We start from the raw sequence: 18762 nt of genomic DNA on the forward strand, positions 1-18762 counted from the left end.
TTTGAGAGGAATAATGATGAACACCTGTAAAGAATGCTTTTTCTCCTGATAGCCTAAATTTTTGTAAACTTTGGCTATCAGGACAAACCCTCTGCTAATGGCGTAAACATGAAATTCCTACGACTTATTTTTGAACCCCACCACCCCCAGGCCCCACCATCCCCAGGCCCCACCTGCCCCGGGCCTCACCTGCCCCAGGTACTTGAGTGGACTCCAGACTGCAGTATGGCCTTAACCTTCTTGATTTTCCAGGGCTCATATTCCTCAAACACAGAAGAATAAAACTTAACTATAATCAGCGATGAGGGAGCCCGCAATTCAGACTAACCTAGCCTAATTACTTGGAAATATATCTTCCTTTTCTTTTCATGCTAAAATTAATTTAGACTTGGTCAAGCAAGGAGTGCATCTGTTTCCTGCCATGTCAGGAAAAATAAAAAAGCCAAATAAAGCCCTCTTGCAAAATAACAAGTCATTTTACATATAATGGAAGTTTAGCTCCTTTCTATTATTTTCTGGAATCTATAATGTTTCAGGGAAATTCTGACACTTGTTTTAAAGATTAAAATCAGTGGAGAATCTTGCCAGTCCCATTTGTTGTTGACTCCTTATGCTGGGACTGACTGGAGCTCCGAGGGAGAGTGCATGCTTTTTTTAAAAAATTTTTTTGAAATTTTATTATTTTTTTGAGGAAGATTAACCCTGAGCTAACTGCTGCCAATCCTCCTCTTTTTGCTGAGGAAGCCTGGCCCTGAGCTAACATCCGTGCCCATCTTCCTCTACTTTATATGTGGGACGCCTACCACAGCATGGCGTGCCAAGTGGTGTCATGTCCACACCGGCATGCTGTTTTTATATCCGTGTTGCTAAGGTGATTTTGTGGGATGAAAACACACCAGCAACTCACTGTTAATTTGTTTACAAAAGAATATGAATGGATTTCACCCTCTGCAGTCCGTGGCACTTCAGCTTCTGCCTCACTCACCCGAATTCTGCTGCAGGGGACGAGGTCATTCTTTAGCAAACCATGAACCAATCAGCAAGTTCAGTAAAGACTCCTTCAGTCGTTGCTAGGATGCAATTATTCTCAGCAGGCATGTATACAATCTGTTAAATAGTCCCAATTAACTATTTAGGGCACTAACTGAAAAACTGGGTATGTGTGAAACTAAGTGAATAAAAGATCATTCAATTCCAAAATGGAATTTACCTTGTTTTCAGAGCAAGTATCTTAACTCTCAGTAGAGCAAAATGATTTAGAAAAACACTTGGCTTGTTGGCTTGTGTGTGTGTGTGAACGTATAGAGTAATATATTGTTATTGGATCAAATAATCAGTTATTATTTAACACAACTGTGTCCTTTTGGACATGGGAGTGGGGAATGGGGCAGAGAGGGTGACTTGTCTGGGTTTGCATAAGTAATACCAGAGGAACTGACTTAGGGGCTAGAACACCGACCACGTTTTCCTGCTAATGGGCTGTGTTTCATTGCTTTGTTTAGCTCTGCTCAAAGTGGAGGCATGAGTGATCCTTCCCTCATCAGAGTGAGACTAACCGTGGACCACTGGTTCTATGATATGAGGCCGCTGGCAAAAAGAGCGCTACCACAATGTAGGAAATAAAATTCTTATCCCGCCGTAGGAAAATGTTACTACAATGTAAGAGTCAGGGCAGTCAAGGGTTGTGCCCGTGGACTCCGGCGCTCACTGCTCATGTCTGCCCCTTTCTGCCTCATGATCTACGGCAAGTGACTTACCCTCTCTGTCCCGTCTTGTCCTCCATAAAAAAGGAACGATAAAGGTGAATATGCCATAAATGAACAGAAAATCTGCTAATATATGTTAAGTGGCGAGTAAACATTGCATCAGTATGTTATAATTTTTAATATAAATGAAATAGTTTGAATTCTTCAATTAGTACGTAGAGAAAATTATCATACACTTCAAATTCCGGGGCCAAAAGCCTTTTTTTCTTAACATGAGAAAGTACCTTCTGTATTGTTTTGACACAAATTTATGCCAAGACCTTTTGTTCCCCAACTCTTCAAAGTAATTAAAAGAATCTCATGTTTTCGCTATAGACTGAGTCCTCAAGTTATTTGATTTGCTGGCAGCTCAGCTGTACTGCCCGTGGTAGACTGAAAACCAAGGAAAATCCTACTACAGTATGGCCACTTTTTCTGCTCTTGCGATTTTTATTGAGGAAAGGAATATGGATTTATAGAATCTTAGAGTGGAAAGGAATCTGAAAAGGCAAAACTCCACCCGAGTTTTTGCCTCACTCACTCATGTATTTATTCTGCTGATTATCCATCACTCCTTAAAGGCAGGGACTGTGTCTTATTTTAATTCTGTATATCTTGCCATTGATAGAGTGCCTGCACTGAGGCGATGCTTATTTGAAATGGAATATATTTATTCCCCCATTAGGCATATATTGAGTATCTAATAAATGCCAACACTTGGGTAAGCTTTGGAGTTACAAGATAAATAGAACAGTTTCAGCTCTTCAAGAGTTCACCATATCAGAGTGTTGTGCAGACTGAATATTATACACTGGTGCTGGAAGAGACTGATGGACCGAGCATGGCGGGCTGTGCGTGAGTGCAGGGGTCCTGCTCAACTTCAGAAGGGGGACTGATGCCCGTGGTCTCACACCTGCTCTCCAGCTGCCTGGCCTGTACCCTAGAAGTGGCCAGCTCTGTAGGATAGCAGTGGTAATTCCTAAGCATGTCTTGGCATGTTTTCCAAAGGGAATTGTGAGGTCTTTTGACAAGTCTCTGTCTTTCGAGTTTTGAAATGTCCATCTCACGGTGACAATAAGAGTCAAGGCGTGGGCCAGACCAGGAAGGAGAGGCTTCCTCATATCCTGCAGGCTTGAAAGCCTGAGACGGTGAGCTTCAGAGAACTGCCCTCACCCTGATAAGTGGTACTCAGAGGATGCTTAGTACCAGGAAGATCGCTGGTACTAAGGCAGCCCTTTCTATGGTCAAGATTCTTAGGTTAAACCTTATCTGCCTCCTTGCAATTGCCAGTCATCCATGTTGACTCTGCCATCTGATTCCCCCACAAGATACAAAATTAAACCCTCATCGTATAACATACATTTGAATGAGAGAAGAACCCGTCAGTTATTATGGCAACCCCTCTTCTTTTCTTTAGGTTATTTCCTCTCATTATAATTTCCATAGACTTCATCCCTCGCTTTTCTCTTTTGAGGCACTCTATCAGTCAGTGATCCTCTTAAAGCATGGAACCCGGGCCTGGACACTGTAGGGCTCTGCACGGCACTGAAATAGCTCCGTGGGAGGCCTAGGTTACCCCAGGCAGAATGGAGCACAGAGGGTTTGCAGGAAGAACAATGGAGGCCCTTTGCAAACTGTAAAGGCCTTTACGAATGCACACTGTAATTAACGCTCTGTAGATTTTCTCTGGTGTTCCTTAAATTGCAGACATCAAAGGCATTAAATGACTTTGTTCAGAGCAGTGGCTCAGCAGTACCTGTAGTAGGAAAAAGCAGCCTTCATTATTTCTCAATTAAGACTCTTGTAGCATAAGGAGGTGTGGGGAAATTAATCTGACAGCCTGAAATTAACATGCATCACTTTAACAGTGATCTCTGACTTATTTTGGGGAAGCTAAGCAAGTATTGATTCATTTCTCCAGCTTTCTATGAGTAATCACATTCAAAGCAAACAACATCAATTATTAAGAATCTGCTTTTGCATAATAACTGACTTTAGCCTGGAAGAGCAAATGTCAAATGCACTGGAAGAGAAAGTCTGACTTGATTTTCTGATAACCTTAAGAAAATCTCACAGAAAGCTAACTTATTTACAATGTGTCTTAGATTTTTTCTATATTACTTTTCGGAGAATCACTACATTTTCGTGTGGAAGGAAACTCAAGGATCATCCAGCCCAATCCAGATAGAAATATGTGGAATTAAGAAAGATTTTATAGTTGTGAAAGCTGGATATTTAATAACAATTAGTTTTTATATCACCAGCAAAATTTTTTTTAGCTGGCGCAATTAATACCTAGACATTAACAGTCAATGTGTAATACTTAATACTTAGACATCATACAACAGAATTGTGACTAAGTTGCAGCTCAGGACCAATCCCAGCTGAGCCTAACCGAGGAGAAGCAGGGAGGAAGGTCCGTTGGCTCTAGAGGTAATGGCCTGAAATTTTCAGTTAAGGGTCTGTTCTATTGGCTACTAAAAACACGTTAAAATGATTCGTTGATGTAAAAATGATGTAGTGTTTGGGCAAGATAAGTGTGGGGTTTGGACTTCTTTTCGTTTGTACTTTTCTGTACCATCTAATCTTTTTTGGCGTTGTACATATATTACTCGTCATGTGAAAAATCATAGGTGCTAATGTTTTAGAGAATATATTTTCTGTTTCTGATTCTCTGATACAAACAGAAAACTAGGAGGTTACAGATGACTTCCTAATAAAAGTCTAAGAAGAGCACAATTTATCCAAGGGTACCTTTTCTTTCTGTATTTAACCCTCCGGCCTGGTGATAGCTGGACTCAGGCCCCCGGGTGTCAGTGCCCGTGATGCAACCAGTCTCTGCTCTGACTCTTCCCACGCCGATCCCGTCCCTCCCAACACCACTGTTCATCTCACCTTCAAATCCCAGAGCTGGACAAGGGGCCTCCGGCTGCCCGCAGGGGTGGTGGCTGCTGTGCAGGTTTCTTTTCCGTGGTGGTGAGAGAGCAGCTACGTGACCATATATGGAAACACTTGCAACAGTGTCGTGTGGGACCTTGGCTGATTTAATTATTATTGTTTCTTTCTCCTACCTATATAGTCTAACTTTTCCATTTGGCAATATTATGTAACCTAAAAGTCGGTAACAGTTCTATAAGATGCGGTTGTGAGTAGCCGTACTGGATACTGCTTGTGAATGGATTTTAAAATAGCTTAATTTTTATTCACTGCAACGTAGGGAGGATGCAGACTCCTGGAAGAGGTTGCCGTCAGTGATTTGTCTGTGATTAGACAGCAAGGAAATGGAGGGACTGAAACAATCTTCACTAAATAGATATCTTTTCCCGAGAGGTTTATTTTTTGGTCTTTTAAATTCAGTCTTAAAAAGCTGACGCAATTCAGTAGGAAATGGAAAGAGAAAGCCTGCAACCACTTTGTAGTTAAGACTAAATGCATTATATAATGGGTTTTCTTTTCTTTTTCCTTAGAAACCAACATTTGCTAATTTTTCCTCTACTTTAATAAACATCCAATGCTAAATTGCTTTGGAAGAACTGAGTGAGGAATAGTAAGATTTGAGGGATTAACCATTTATTTTGCAAGTGTTTTGTATGAACAGGAACGAAGATGATATTGGCAAATACTTAGGGCAGGAAAATGTGGAGGAACGACAATGACTTTTGGAAGAAATTAAATCAGTTGCCTTGAAGAATATTCCATATTCTGGTTTTGATTTGTCAGCCAATCTAAAATTTTTTTTAAGTAGACAAGTTAAGCCTATTTACATTTATCAGTACGATGGATGTTTGATCTTTTATAACATAGAATCATATATACTGTGTATTTCATTAAGTAGATTATTTTCTTTGCTTTTTAGTTAAATTTCTCTTTTATTTTGTATTTTTTTTGTTTAAAAAGATGTATATTTAAAAAAATTATTGCCTTATTTTAATACTTTTATTTAATCTTCTTAGTCAACTTTAAACAATTTCCTTTCACTTCTACCCCTTAACTTTGCAGCAATCAAGCAGTATATTCTATTTTCTCTTTTTTCCCAAGTTTCTTCTCATTTTTTTTGGTGTGACTTTGACTTAGCAAAGAGTATTTGCAGACTACTCATCCGCCTGTGTCAGTCTGAGATCCACGCTGAGTGCGTCCCACTCTCATGACCACTTCTTTGGCTGTTTCCTTCATCATCTCTCGGTTCAATGAGGTGCATCCTTGCCTAGATGGCCCAGGAAAGGCTCCTGGGCAGCACTGATGTTTGCAGAATAGCTTGGCTGGATATAAATCCTCTACCTACCCTCCTTCTTTAAGCTTACGGCGAGTGTGGTTGCACTGCTTTCTTCCTTTGATTGTTGCTGACAAGAAGTCTGGTGCCAACCTGATTTTCTTTTCTTAAGTGACTTTTTGATTCTGCTTGGAAACCCAAAGGGGTCTTTATTTTCAAAGTTCAATTGTCTTACTAAGCTATGTCTTACAGTCGACTGTTCTGGATTGATTTTTTGAGATAAAAGATGGGCCTATTCAGTATTCAGATCCAGGTTTTCCTTTATTTCAGAGAACTTTTCTTGAATTACAGTATTAAATATTACTTCCCTTCCATTGGGAACTGGGGTGCTGGACAAGGCCAGGAGAGCCTTTCACCCTGTTCTTTGTGTTTTGTGCTATAATATTACCTATTACAAATTAAATAAATAATTAATTTTAAAAAGTAGAATCTTTGTTTAATATATTGAATATGCTGTGCAATGTTTGTCACTTATTGTCAACAGAACTACGTTGAACTACTAAAGGTACGTGGACACCCAGCAGATGCTATGAAAAACAATTTAATGAGAGTAGATATTGTGTCTTCCATCAGGTCACTTTTAAGGCCATTGCTCAATGGTAAATCTCTGAACAGTCATGAAAGAAATTAGTTTATTGGCTTAGTATCAAGAAAGAGTTGTGTTTCTTTTGATAATCTGATTTGATTTTCAACTTGTATATACTAAACTGTACTGTCATAGTTTCACCTCTCTCTTTGGAAATTAAAAAGTCAATCTGAACTACAGTTGTGTTATTAAAAGCAACACAAAATCTTTGTTCTCAAACATAATTTAAAATAATTATAGTCAAATTTGTGATCTGTCCAAAGTTAGTCAACAGGACTTTATGACATGCATTTAAAAAATAAATTATTAACTGCATTCTTCTCCCCATTTTTACGTTCCTATCCTTGTTCTAAGGTAGTGCTTAGTACCACATATGACTTCCAGAAAACCTCGATAAATGTAAGCTAGATATATTTTTTCATATTTTGATATATTTTATGGATCTTTGTGTGTTTATTTCAGTCATCTTTGAAAAAAATGCATGATGTAGACAGAGATGGAATTTCTGGGTTGCATAGTCTCCTTTCTAATGTGAGTGTGTTGAAGTAGCCATGTATAGATACTCGCTAGAACCTAACCATACCACGCTCTCTTGTAGTGTGGCTCTCTGTACAGCGAATGTCTGTGTGAGAATAGCAGGAATATGACCACTGGGTAACTTTCTAGAACGTAAGAATATTTGAATTTTTGTTTCGTGAGTAACCATAAAAAAATCCAGCCAAGAAGGAGGGGGCTCAGCAGTATTATAAATTTTAACATAACTAGTTTTCCAGGTCAGGAACACTACCAGAGGTCTTCCCCAAATTCCATTGCGTGCGGTCACTGCACTGATTTCTTCAAAGTGGAGGTGTTCCATTGCTCCTTGGGGAAGAGAGTATGGCACAGGGAGAAAATCTTTGGCTATCGAAATAGACCGACCTGGATTCAGATTATGATTTTGTCACTTCCAAACTTCATGACGTTGAAAAATTTACCCAGCCCCTTTAAGCTCCAATCTTTTCATAGAAATGAGCATAAGAACATCTATTTTACTTGGTGGTTTTGGAGATTAATTGATAACATATGAAAAGTGATTAGCATACGCTAAATATGTGTTGGCTCACTTATCTTTTCTGTTCTCTGTGGTTCATTTGGAATAACTTTTGAAAGAGCTGGTTCAGTAGACGTGAGTTCTCGCGCTATAGCCCTCAAGGATCATGTGACATTACTTAATGAGCCTGAAAAGAAAGAGCAGCCTTATGGACAGTCCCCAAATCAGAGAATTCTTTACATTAATGTCTTCATTGACTTGTCCCCCTAAGCAAAAGGTCAACCCTCCAGGGGAGACTGTGTGACACCAAGCAGTGGCATTTGTGACATTCCTGGATTATCTTCTATTTCCTGTATCTAATCAACTGGTCATAGGAATAAGGCATGCAGGTATTTATGATGTTGTGGGACTGGAATGTATAAATCTAAAGTTCATGACCTTAGGTAAGAAATCAGTGTAAGAGATAATATTTGACGACAATAAAAGCCCTCACACTCCTAGTAAAACACTGGTTGCTCTACAGCCATCACAAAAATATCCACCTGAAATGGTTTTACATTTGTCTGATTAATCAATCATTGACCATTCTGTAGCCATGGTTGTAAGAAATCACCAAAACTTATTTTAAATTTTCCTAATCAATCAATGAGAGCTTGCTTCAGTGACTACACTTGTGAAAGCCAACCAGTCAGTGAGAGCCTCATGCCTTGAAAGTCAGCCAGTCAGCGGGAGACTCACCCCACTGAACACCAAGGAATTTAGGAACACTGAATTCCCAAGGTCGACACCAACCCATTCTACATCTGCTATCAATACAAAATGCACTTTGGTATCCAACACAAAACATGTTTCTAAGACTGATGTCCCCATAGTCTTGCCTCTGTAACCAACACATCTCAAAGCAAACTCTTCTCTCCAAACCTACACCACAGCAACTGTTTGTTTTGCTCAAATGGGATTGTGTCTGCTAGCATCGTTCTTCCTTACTTAGGAAAATGATAGATTTAGCCCTAGGTTTTGTTTCACATTTTGAGTAGTGGTCTCAACCACTGACACATTCCTATCTGTTTTGAAGGAGGCAGCAAAAACTGTTAAGCAGATTATTTTCAAGCATTTAAGAAACACTGTCATAATCATTAGGAGTCAGCATGTGTTTCTCAAGAAAAAAACAATATAACTTTACTTAATTGCTTTGCTGCTTCAGTTAATTCCACAAATATTTATTGAATATCTACCGTGAGGTAGGGACCATTCAAGAAATTGGAGAGACATAGGCTAATAACACATGGTCCATTCCTTCAACTCTTAGAATATAGTGGCAGAAACAGATTACACACATAACTGTAGCAAAATATAAAGAGTGCAGTAAGTAGAGTCTGTAGTGTACTAAGACCCTAAAGAGGAAGGATTTGCTGTCTTCATCTATGGTGGTAGCCGGTTTAGGGTGGAGCTTCAGTGAGCAAATCACATTTAAGTTGCACTTTGAAAATATGTAGAAGTTGCAGCAACAGAGATAGTAGAGAATGATAAAATAGCATCTGCAAAACTCAGTCATGACCAAGTATGGGATGTTTATTTAGTGAGTGGAAAGAAATTTGGGATGATGGGTAAATGAAAGGAGTGACAGCAATAAGGCAGGCAAGGATAGGATGGAGCCAATCTGTGGAGAGACTTTTGTGAACACAGAATGAGCGAGGGCAAGTCTGAAAACGAGGTGTCCGTAACTGACTCAGCACAAGTCCCAAGCAGTTTAATGAAGGCCTGAGCCAAGGCCGTGGGGGAGGGGATGCGAAGCAGGAGGGAGAAGCCGCGTAGATGATGGTGCTATTACAGAAGGAAAGCATTGCTAGAAAGGAATGCGGATGTATGGCAAGATAAGGAATTTAATGTGAGATCTGTTGAATCTGAGATACATTTTCAACACCTGGGAGGAGTTTTTGAGAAGGCAGTTGATATACGAATCTTAAGCTCAGGGTAGGAATGTGGTGGGTGAGGATGTGTGTTAATACACATAGCATTGTAGTCAGAGGAGGAAGCCTGAATAAATTAATTACCAAGAGTATTCGTTTTGTTTTCTGGGGCGTGGTAAGTGCTTTTTTCTCCTGGATGTGAAAGTGGAAGCTGAGGAGGAGTACAGAAAGGTTAGACGGTCGCGTTAGTGAATGGGAAAAATATCCGAACAGAGACAAATGGAGGATTGTCAAGCCGCACTGAGGACCAAGTTGAGGTTGGAAATGGTAAATATGTAATAAATCCAAGCAATCCAGTTATGCAGTTTTTCTCCAGCGGAGCTTGGCAGCTTTGAAGCATCTGTTGAGTCAGCAGATGGTTGAATTAATCATAGGTTAGGGACCAGTAACTCAGATGGGCTGGAAGGACAGGGTTGAGAGACCGGAGGATACAAGCGAGAATTCATTGAATTGGTGGTCCAGCTTTAGTAGGGAAGGAAGAAATGGGGCTACTAATTTGGGAGACCAAAGCAATGCCATAAGTGAAGCACAATGCTGAGTGAATTTTGTACTTGTGGACAAGATGTGTAAATGTATTTTGTTGATAAGCAGTGGAGTAAGATGAATGAACTATATTCTGAATGCAATGTTAATGCCTGGGTGTTAAGCTGAATGGAAACATGGACTTGATGATTAGTTCTCCTTAGCTCAAGATTTTTATGCCTGCAATTTAGATAAAGATATGCTTATCCAAATGACAAAGAAAATAGAATCAATATTTAAAATCATATTTTATGCTGGAACCAAACAAAATAAACTGGCTCTTTCTTGGTCTTCCTCCTCATGGTAAATGGCATTATCTTTCCTCAGGGCTTAATCCAAAAACATAGACATCATCCCTAACTCTGTCTTCTTTCTCTCACATTGCACATTCAACCTCGGGAAGATTCTGTCAGTTCTACCTTTAAAATCTATAACACATTTTCCACATCTCACCACTTTTCTACCATAACACTGGTCCAAGCCCCCATCCTCTCCCATCTAGTCACTGCGAAACCATCCTAACTGCTTCCACGTCCACATTTGCTTCCCTACGGTTTCCTCTTCCCTGAGCAGCCAGAGCTGTTCTTCAACAACACAAGTCAGCTCAGCCCATTCCTCTGCTCAAAAGTCTCATCATACTCTGCAAAAAATCCTACGCCGCTGCATGGTCTACAGTGGCCTGTGGGGTCTGATTCCTAATCACATTTTTACCTCATCCTCCACTATCTTCCACCTCACTCACTGTGTTTCAGCCACGGTGGCCTCCTTGTTGTATCATTAATTATTTTTAAATTGTTCATGTATTGAAATAATAAGATTTTAGATGTATTGAGTTATACAAAATATATTACTAAAATTTATTTGACCTGTTTCTCTTTACCTTTTTAATGTGGCTACTAGAAAATTTAAAATTGCACACTGGTTCACATTATACTTCCATGGGACATCATTGGGTGTTGCCTCTGTGCTGTGACCACCTCAGTGTGTCTTCCCCCAAGTGTCCATTAGTGGGCTGGGGGCTGCAGCATGATCAGTAGTCGAGAAGGAGATACAGCTGTGGAGCAGAGGAGCGTGAGGACAAGCTGAACGAAACCCTCCAAGCTCCTCTGCGCCTGCCCACCGCTGTGCCTGCCTGTGACGACCTTCAGAGCAGTGGCCATGGCTTCCCCGCCTGCTGAATCTTGTGCAGTTCCTCTTTTGGCTGCTCTAACTCAGAATCATACAGGGAAGAGGATGATGGGAAACATATTCTCAGACTAACCAATTTGTTGATAGAACAATTCAGCATGGCGTCTAAAGGAGGATTCCCTCCACTGTAGGGTCCAGAGACGGTGTCATTGGAAGAATTGTCTTATGGAACTGAAGATAATCTTTCTGGAGTGGGGAAGAGAGGATTAAAAAGGGGGCATGTCATCACATAGTAGAAAGCCTATTGTATAGAAGAGGAAATTGACCTCACAAGTATAAGTCCTTTAAAACTTCTCTCCTAACCACTACAGAAGTCTATCGAGATTTTTACCGATTAAAAATTCCTTCCCCCTGTTCTTATACTTGTCCAGGACAGACATGTGGGAGTTACAGGGACTCCAATTTCAATTCTACATGAGAGAGAACTTTCTAACACCTAGCCTAGAATTGTGAAAGGATCGAGTAGACTGTCTGTAAAGGTGGTGAGCTAAACATCAACTGGAGGTATTCAAACAGAAATTAGATGACCATTTATCAAGTGTACCAAAGAAGGGATTCCTGAACCTCTCCAAAGGTGGACTGGATGCCCTCTGAACTCTTAACTAAATCTAAAATTTTGTGATGCTATAAATTTCATTCACTGGTACCCAATTAGTTCCAACTACTGCTCAATTAAACCTTGGCTTTTCATTCTAGTCTCAGGCAAATCTTTATTTCCTTTCATCTAGAGAGATACCTAGGACCTAAAAGCTCCATTCTTTGATCTTTTCATAGCCTTGGTCTCCTGGCAAAATATTTGTAGTTTGTGCATTGAAAATGCTTCTTAATCTTTTTCCAGCTCTCTTTATTCTGATGAATATGATTTCTCTTAGTGATGCTTCATTATTATCAATTGACATAAATTTTTCTCCTTTTAAGAGTAATGTGTGCTCATTAAAAGTAAAGCATAAAAAAGAAAATGTTGCCGCAAAGTCCACTATCTAGAAATAAATTCTCCTAAAATGCTAATTTCTCCCAGTTTTTCAAGCAGTCAGATATGTATCTTATTTTGCACAATTGAAATCATCCCATATATACAGTTGTATAACCTCTTGTTTCACTTAACATTAGGCTGTGAGCTTTTCATTATTTAAACTGACCTTCTTTAAAGACCTAGGTATTAATGGCTGTATGATATTCCATATCGGACATTTATACAGACATTTCAAAATTTATTTAAATATTTCACTAATGTTGGATACTTAGGTTTTTTCTAATATTTAATTTTTACTATTTAAATGCACAGATGAATAGCTATTTCCTTAGTTCATTATCTAGCAGTCATCACTGACTTCTTAGCTCCTCTGAATTACTATTACTTGTCCTCTAAATTTTTCACTTCTAATGCATATTCCTTTCCACTCTCTGCAACATGGCACAAAATGGTTAGAGAAATTTTTTTTATCTCAAAAAACTCTAGATGTTTTTATTGTACTCTTATTACGATTATTTTTGAAATAAATGACATTAAGTTTCCTTAAATGTATTGGTCAAAGTAAGTGACACAACAACAGCTATTTATTGTATTTCAAGACTCTGCCACGTCCTTTGTTAGGGCAATGTGTTCCAAAGTAGGCTCCAGAAAAATGTGATGTAGTTCAAGGATCTTAAGAGAGGTTAATATCTAATATGTCAATTCCTTAGATGGTCTTGAAAAAAGAAGAAAAACCCCTATACTCAAAGATTTAAGAATTTAATTGGGGCTTTAGCCAGGGCTTAAGTAAGGAGCTGTTGCTCTTTTTGATGTTAAGAAGAGCAAATAAAGAGAAATAGAGAGGTGGGTGAGTGAATTGTTGGGACAGAGGTTGATAGTTCCAAGATCTGTCCTTCTAACAACAATGAAACAAGAAAAGGAGCATAATGGGAGAGCGTAAGCCTCAATACCTCACAACCAAGGAAAGACACATGAGGCTCTGGAGGGGAGCAGAAGGTTTGGAGAGGAAGTGGGATTCACTGCCTCTAAATCCAGAAGTCAGTTTGGGGCGTTGACTAAATCCTGATATTCTCGCAGTAACCCCAGATATGCAGAAAGGCAAACCATAATTGAACTTATCCTTTTTTTGGATAGGGCCATGGTGGAAATTGCCACTGGAAATTATAGATAAAATGGAGAAAATGAAAAAGCAAGTTGATGCTCTCAGAAATAAAATCCTCACAGCTACACTCTGAATTTGGAAAACGATCCAGAGTATAATGGTACTCTCTCCCCCAGCCCACCGCCTACAGGAATGGGGTGTGTCCCTAAGCAGACTTAGAACACTTTGGTCTAGGACCCGGAACCAAATCTCAGAAGAGAGACGTCAGAAGCCAGGAATCCTCCCACCTTAGCCCTTTTGCCTCAGACTCCTTCCCCTGGGAGAGTCTACTGAATGCGGAAATGAACACACAGATTCTCATGCTGTGCCTCAGAGCAAAGATGAGACAGACAGACAGAGACAACAGACAGAGACGGAGAGAGAACGAGAAGAGTGAGCAGTTACTTAAGTCTCTGCTGCAAACGTCAGACAAATACGACGTCTGGACATGGTCCTCCAAGGAAGAGGGAAAGAAAAATAACAACGTGGCAACTCCACAAGCTTGTCACAAATTATAAATAAGCAAACAGACCAATCAATCTAATGAAATCAATCATTCCAACAAAAGAACAGCATGTATATGATGTTTATATTGGCGATCTTTCTGGTGATGTAATTGAGTGATTTAAAAAATTTTTGTGTCTTTTCTTTGTTACAAAAAATACTTAGAAATAAGTGGTATTTTATTTACTTGAAGCAATATTTCAAGATGTTAGCTTTTTTCTTTTTCAATTAAAGAAAAGTATATAAAACATTTGCCACTGCATTGCCATGCCTTCTCCAGAAAATGGAGGCCTAAATCAATCTCCAGGTGGCTGAAATCTTTCTGAAAGTGACTCAGTCATAAGCGTCCAACAGTTTGGACACCAGGAGGACAAATGGGCGGGAATCCTTTCACCCTGAGAGCCATGGTGGGAGGAGGGCCCGGCCGCCACGTGTTCCCTGTTCTGAACGCAGCATCTATAAGAGTCTTCTGTTTGAAAGCCTGGAAGTGGAGAACTTGTTTTAATTAGCTCCACAAGTTAGGAGTCACTGAGAGTTCTATATTTTCACGTCAAAACTTGCACCTAATCCTGAGCTGCCCCTGACTGTCCTGCCACCATGGGAATCCAACCTGCTTTTCCACGAGCGATATTCTGGGATCGTCCTTTGAGAATGCAAAGCACATACCTCATGCTGCACTTTTCTCTCATTGTTCCTTTTGCTGAGAACGTCCCCTCTCTACTTCCCAGTTAGTGAAATCTGCCAGGCTCTCCAGGCTGGGCCTGTGCCTTCAAGGCTGCATCGCTGCAAAGGGATTTCTCCCCTCTGGATAGTGGAAAATGCAGTCTATTGTCTGTGGTAACACTCACTGGCTCTTAAATGCACTGGTATTTAATTCTGCGTTACGATTTAACTTCCATACACGTTCTCTTGGTTTTCTCCCCTAGATTGTGTTCTCCCCCAGGGCAACTCACCACGGTTTGTTAAGAGTTCTTTACATTCCCTGCAAGTGGAGGAGCTATTTCTGGGCTGGAACAAATCCCAGCTGAGGGACTGATCCATTTTCAGGATCTCAGAGGCCTGGAGCTCTGGGTGCCAGGAGCTGGCTCAGAAAATAGAAGCAGGTTCATTGGCTGGTACTAAAAAGACCTGAGGCTCAACTGCATGCATCTAATTGGCCCATAAATCTCAACATCTTCAAGACAAAGTTTTCATTTCTTTATAGACTCCACCTTGCTCCCGAAGCTGCATGTGACCTTTCGTGATTTCTTTGGTCTAATTTGCCGTGGTACTTGGATGCACTGACTTTGGACTTTGAATCCCTAGGCTTGAATTCCAGGGGTCCCACTTTTTTTTTTTTTTTTTTTTTTTTTGCCATTTCTGTCTCTCAGCTTCCTCCTGTGTAAAACAAGGAAAATAATAATACCCACCCGTCGACAGCTGCTCTGCTAGAGGTCTGCACAACAAACCACGGAGGTGCAGAGAGAAAGGTTGGCAGCTGGACTGGAGATAAAGAAGTCCTAAAAATGTCTTCATGGAAGAATTGATGCTCAAATTATTATTATTGTTGGTTATTGAGTTAACATTAGGTTGAAGTACTTGGCACATTGCAAATGCAATGTATTCAATATTCTATTCGTTTTTTCCCGGGTGCTAGAAGAGTGAGGAGCAGGGGTGGGGAGAGATCCCTCCTGGGCTGACTTGTCTGGGACCTGGACCCCTTTTGTGCTGGGTTTGGATTCCAGAACCTTGTGTGACTCTTCCTGTCATAGTGTCAACACAGCACTGGGCAGAAAGCTGCAGGAAAACTTGCTTGTTGGATAAATTTATTGTTGACCAAGACAAAGCAGACAAGCAGATCAGACGGATTAGGAACAGGGGAACCCGCGCATGCGCACACGCACACAAACCTACACACACATATGCGCACATGCACAAGCCTACACACACACGTGCCTGCACACACACTGAACTTTGTGAAAATCTGAAAAGACATGCTCTCACGTAAGTCAATTAATTAGATTTCTTTAGATGTCTTGTCATGAGAAATAAGTAAAAAACTGTATCAACAGACTTGCCTTATCAAAACTCACAGATTTCTGCAAACACATTTTCACAATTGATGAAAACATCTGAGCAAATATCTTGACTTTTCGACTTACAACATATGAGACAGTTTGTTACATTTTCAGTTATGAAAACATATACTTCTTGTAGTTTATTGACTATTTTTCTCCTACATTTTACTGTTCTGTTTGCTTAAATCTGGAGAAGCGGCCTAAACAGGCCTCGTTCTTACAGACCCTGAAGGCAGGGGTAGACTTTCTTCAAAATCTAGCACAGTTCTAGGCACGTAGATGGGGTTCCGTAAATATCTGTTAAAAAGTATGCTATTACAGTACATATCCTATATGCTATTTGGAAATCAAAGAATTATAGGACATTTAAAGTTGAGGGGTTTTAGCTATCGTCTGGTCCAGGTGCCTCATTTTTTATAGCTTAAACCTGGCAGCTTTGAAGTTATACAATGGAAGATTGACAAAACTTGTCCTCAAACTCAAGCCTTATAACCTTGATTCCAGTGTTATCTCCTTAAAAATGATCTGAGTTTTGTGTGGAGAAACTGACGCGTCAGAAATCCTTGTAATCCAGCATGACACCTGCTGTACTAGAGGAATGTAGGACAGACACCAAGTGTAGAGTAAAGGATTTCTACTCAGTTGAGACTATGGACGTAAATGCAGTGGATCCTGTGTCTTCACAGAAGATGTGATGCTGACATTGCCTCTTAATGATTAGGAGTCTGGTGGGTGAACGCTGGGGAACAGGGTGAGGGTGAGGTGGATCAGCAGGACATTCTAGGCAAAAGGACTAGAAAGTACTAAGGTTTGGAAGCATGAAAGAACAAAGTTGAATGGAAAACTGCAGGCCACAGCGCATTTTATACGTTGAAGGAACTTTCTGGAGATTAAGTTTCAAAGGACGGCATGACTGTGGCCAGACCACAATAGACTCCATATAACATTTTTAAGGAATTTAATCTTTGTCCTTAAAAAAGTGAATGATTTTAAGGAAAAAAACCCCCAAACCAGAGCTTTATTAGGCTTGTGCTGTAGAAAGATTATTCTGGCTGCAGTGAATAAATTCTGGAAGGCAGGACTGAAGTCTAGGAAACAAATCAGGAACCATTCAAACAAGGAAGATGAGTGCTTGAATTAAGGCAGCGGCAGTAGGACCGGAAGGAGGGCAGGGTTGGAGGGCCTTGGGACAAAGTTCTCTGGATTTCAGCACCTGTGAGGGGGGAGTAGTGAGGTAGAGGTCACGGGCCAGCATCATGCTCCATGTCTTGGAGACGGAATAGATTTTGAGGGAAGTTGCTGAGTTTGGTACGAAATGTATTTGGTTCAAGATGCATATCCGGACAGAACTCTCAAGAAAGCAGTTCATACTTTCATCAGCAACTCAGGAAAACAGTGTGGGTAGCAAATAGTGATTTGGAAGTCTTGACAGGGGGGTATGGATTTTTGAGGTGAACAAATTGTGGTTAAAGCCATTGGAGCAGATAAGTCATTGAGGGATAGCGTAAAATAAGACAATTGGTGATCACCGTTGGAAAATATCAGCCTCCAGTGATGTAACAGAGGAAGAAGATACAGAACTAGGATTCTGTAATACCAATAAAAATCATCAAAAAGCAACTGCATGATCCCTCAGGCTAGAAGTTTACATGGTTCAACACTGAACGTAAGTGAAGTTCTGCCATAACTTGCGTACAGCCTTAATCACGTACAGGTCACATGTCTTGAAACACTGATCATCTGAAGAGCTTTGGAAAGGCGGCCCCTTTCTAGCCGTGCACAATGCTACAAAGGATTACATTTCAAGGAATCTCCTTCTAAAAACAGCGTCCCTGGTAATCACGGAGACGTCATCTCGAGGAAGCCGAGACCAGGCCAATGTTAGTGCTAAATATAATTTGGACTTCTAGGTTTCCTCCCATATTACTTAACTTATATTTTTGAGAGCCATCTATCTTAAATTATAATAGTGTAAGGCACCATGGCAGTATCGCTCTCAATGGAGAAGCTGTTGTATCTGTGGACTAAAAAACACAAATCATGAAAATTTTGTCATAAAAATTTATTATTTGAGCTGTTTGGAGCTTGAGTGATATTTCGATTGCCTCTTATTTTTACCATTTTGACCATGTCTGCACTTTGGTGCTACCCAGAGCCCATGTTAACTCCTCAAAACAGAAGTTATGTGAGAGTCAACACTTAAATCAGAATAAAATCAAATTATTGTTCAGATTATTTGTTTAAAAACAATGCTATGGGCCTTGCCCACAATTTACAATTGCTTACATGTGTGTCAGTGTAAAACAATGTTACATTAAAAACATTTTGACTTCACTCATTAAAATGTCACAAAACCTCAGCATTCTCCTCATATAACTATACAGCCTAAAATTTAACCCAGCAGTCCCATGATCTAAAATCTTGCATCTTTTTTGACATGTTTCTCAAAAAGATAAAAAGAAAACTTGAGGAAAATTCCATTTGAGTGGGATGTCAGGAAATAAGATTCAGTCAAAGATCTCGAAATTTTTCAAGTAGATAAAACTGCTCCAAAAGCTATTTGAAGTAAAAGATAAACCTTTGTTCTAGCGTTGGTAATTGGGTAATTTAAGTTACCTAAATGATGACAAAAGAAGAGGAAAGATACTTTATACATGTCTGGAAAGCAATAGTTTAAACTTATTAAAATTTGCTTACAAAACCCTCAGAGATTTTTCAAGCTTTAACAAAATTGCAAAGCATTTCTAGAATAGGCCACGTGATTGAAAAGGTTATT

General features: G+C 39.9%; 1 long non-coding RNA gene across 1 annotated transcript; it reads right to left on the reverse strand.

Moving 5' to 3' along the window:
* Nucleotides 1-1865: 1865 nt before the first annotated feature.
* LOC111768457 (uncharacterized) lies at nt 1866-4772 on the reverse strand. The gene is made up of 2 exons (XR_002800856.2): nt 4641-4772; nt 1866-3501 (listed from the first exon to the last, which is right to left on the reverse strand). It is a non-coding gene; the product is annotated as an uncharacterized lncRNA (long non-coding RNA).
* Nucleotides 4773-18762: the final 13990 nt, after the last annotated feature.

This window comes from Equus caballus, chromosome 16 (assembly GCF_041296265.1).
Source record: "Equus caballus isolate H_3958 breed thoroughbred chromosome 16, TB-T2T, whole genome shotgun sequence".
NCBI classification, from domain to species: Eukaryota; Metazoa; Chordata; class Mammalia; order Perissodactyla; family Equidae; genus Equus; species Equus caballus.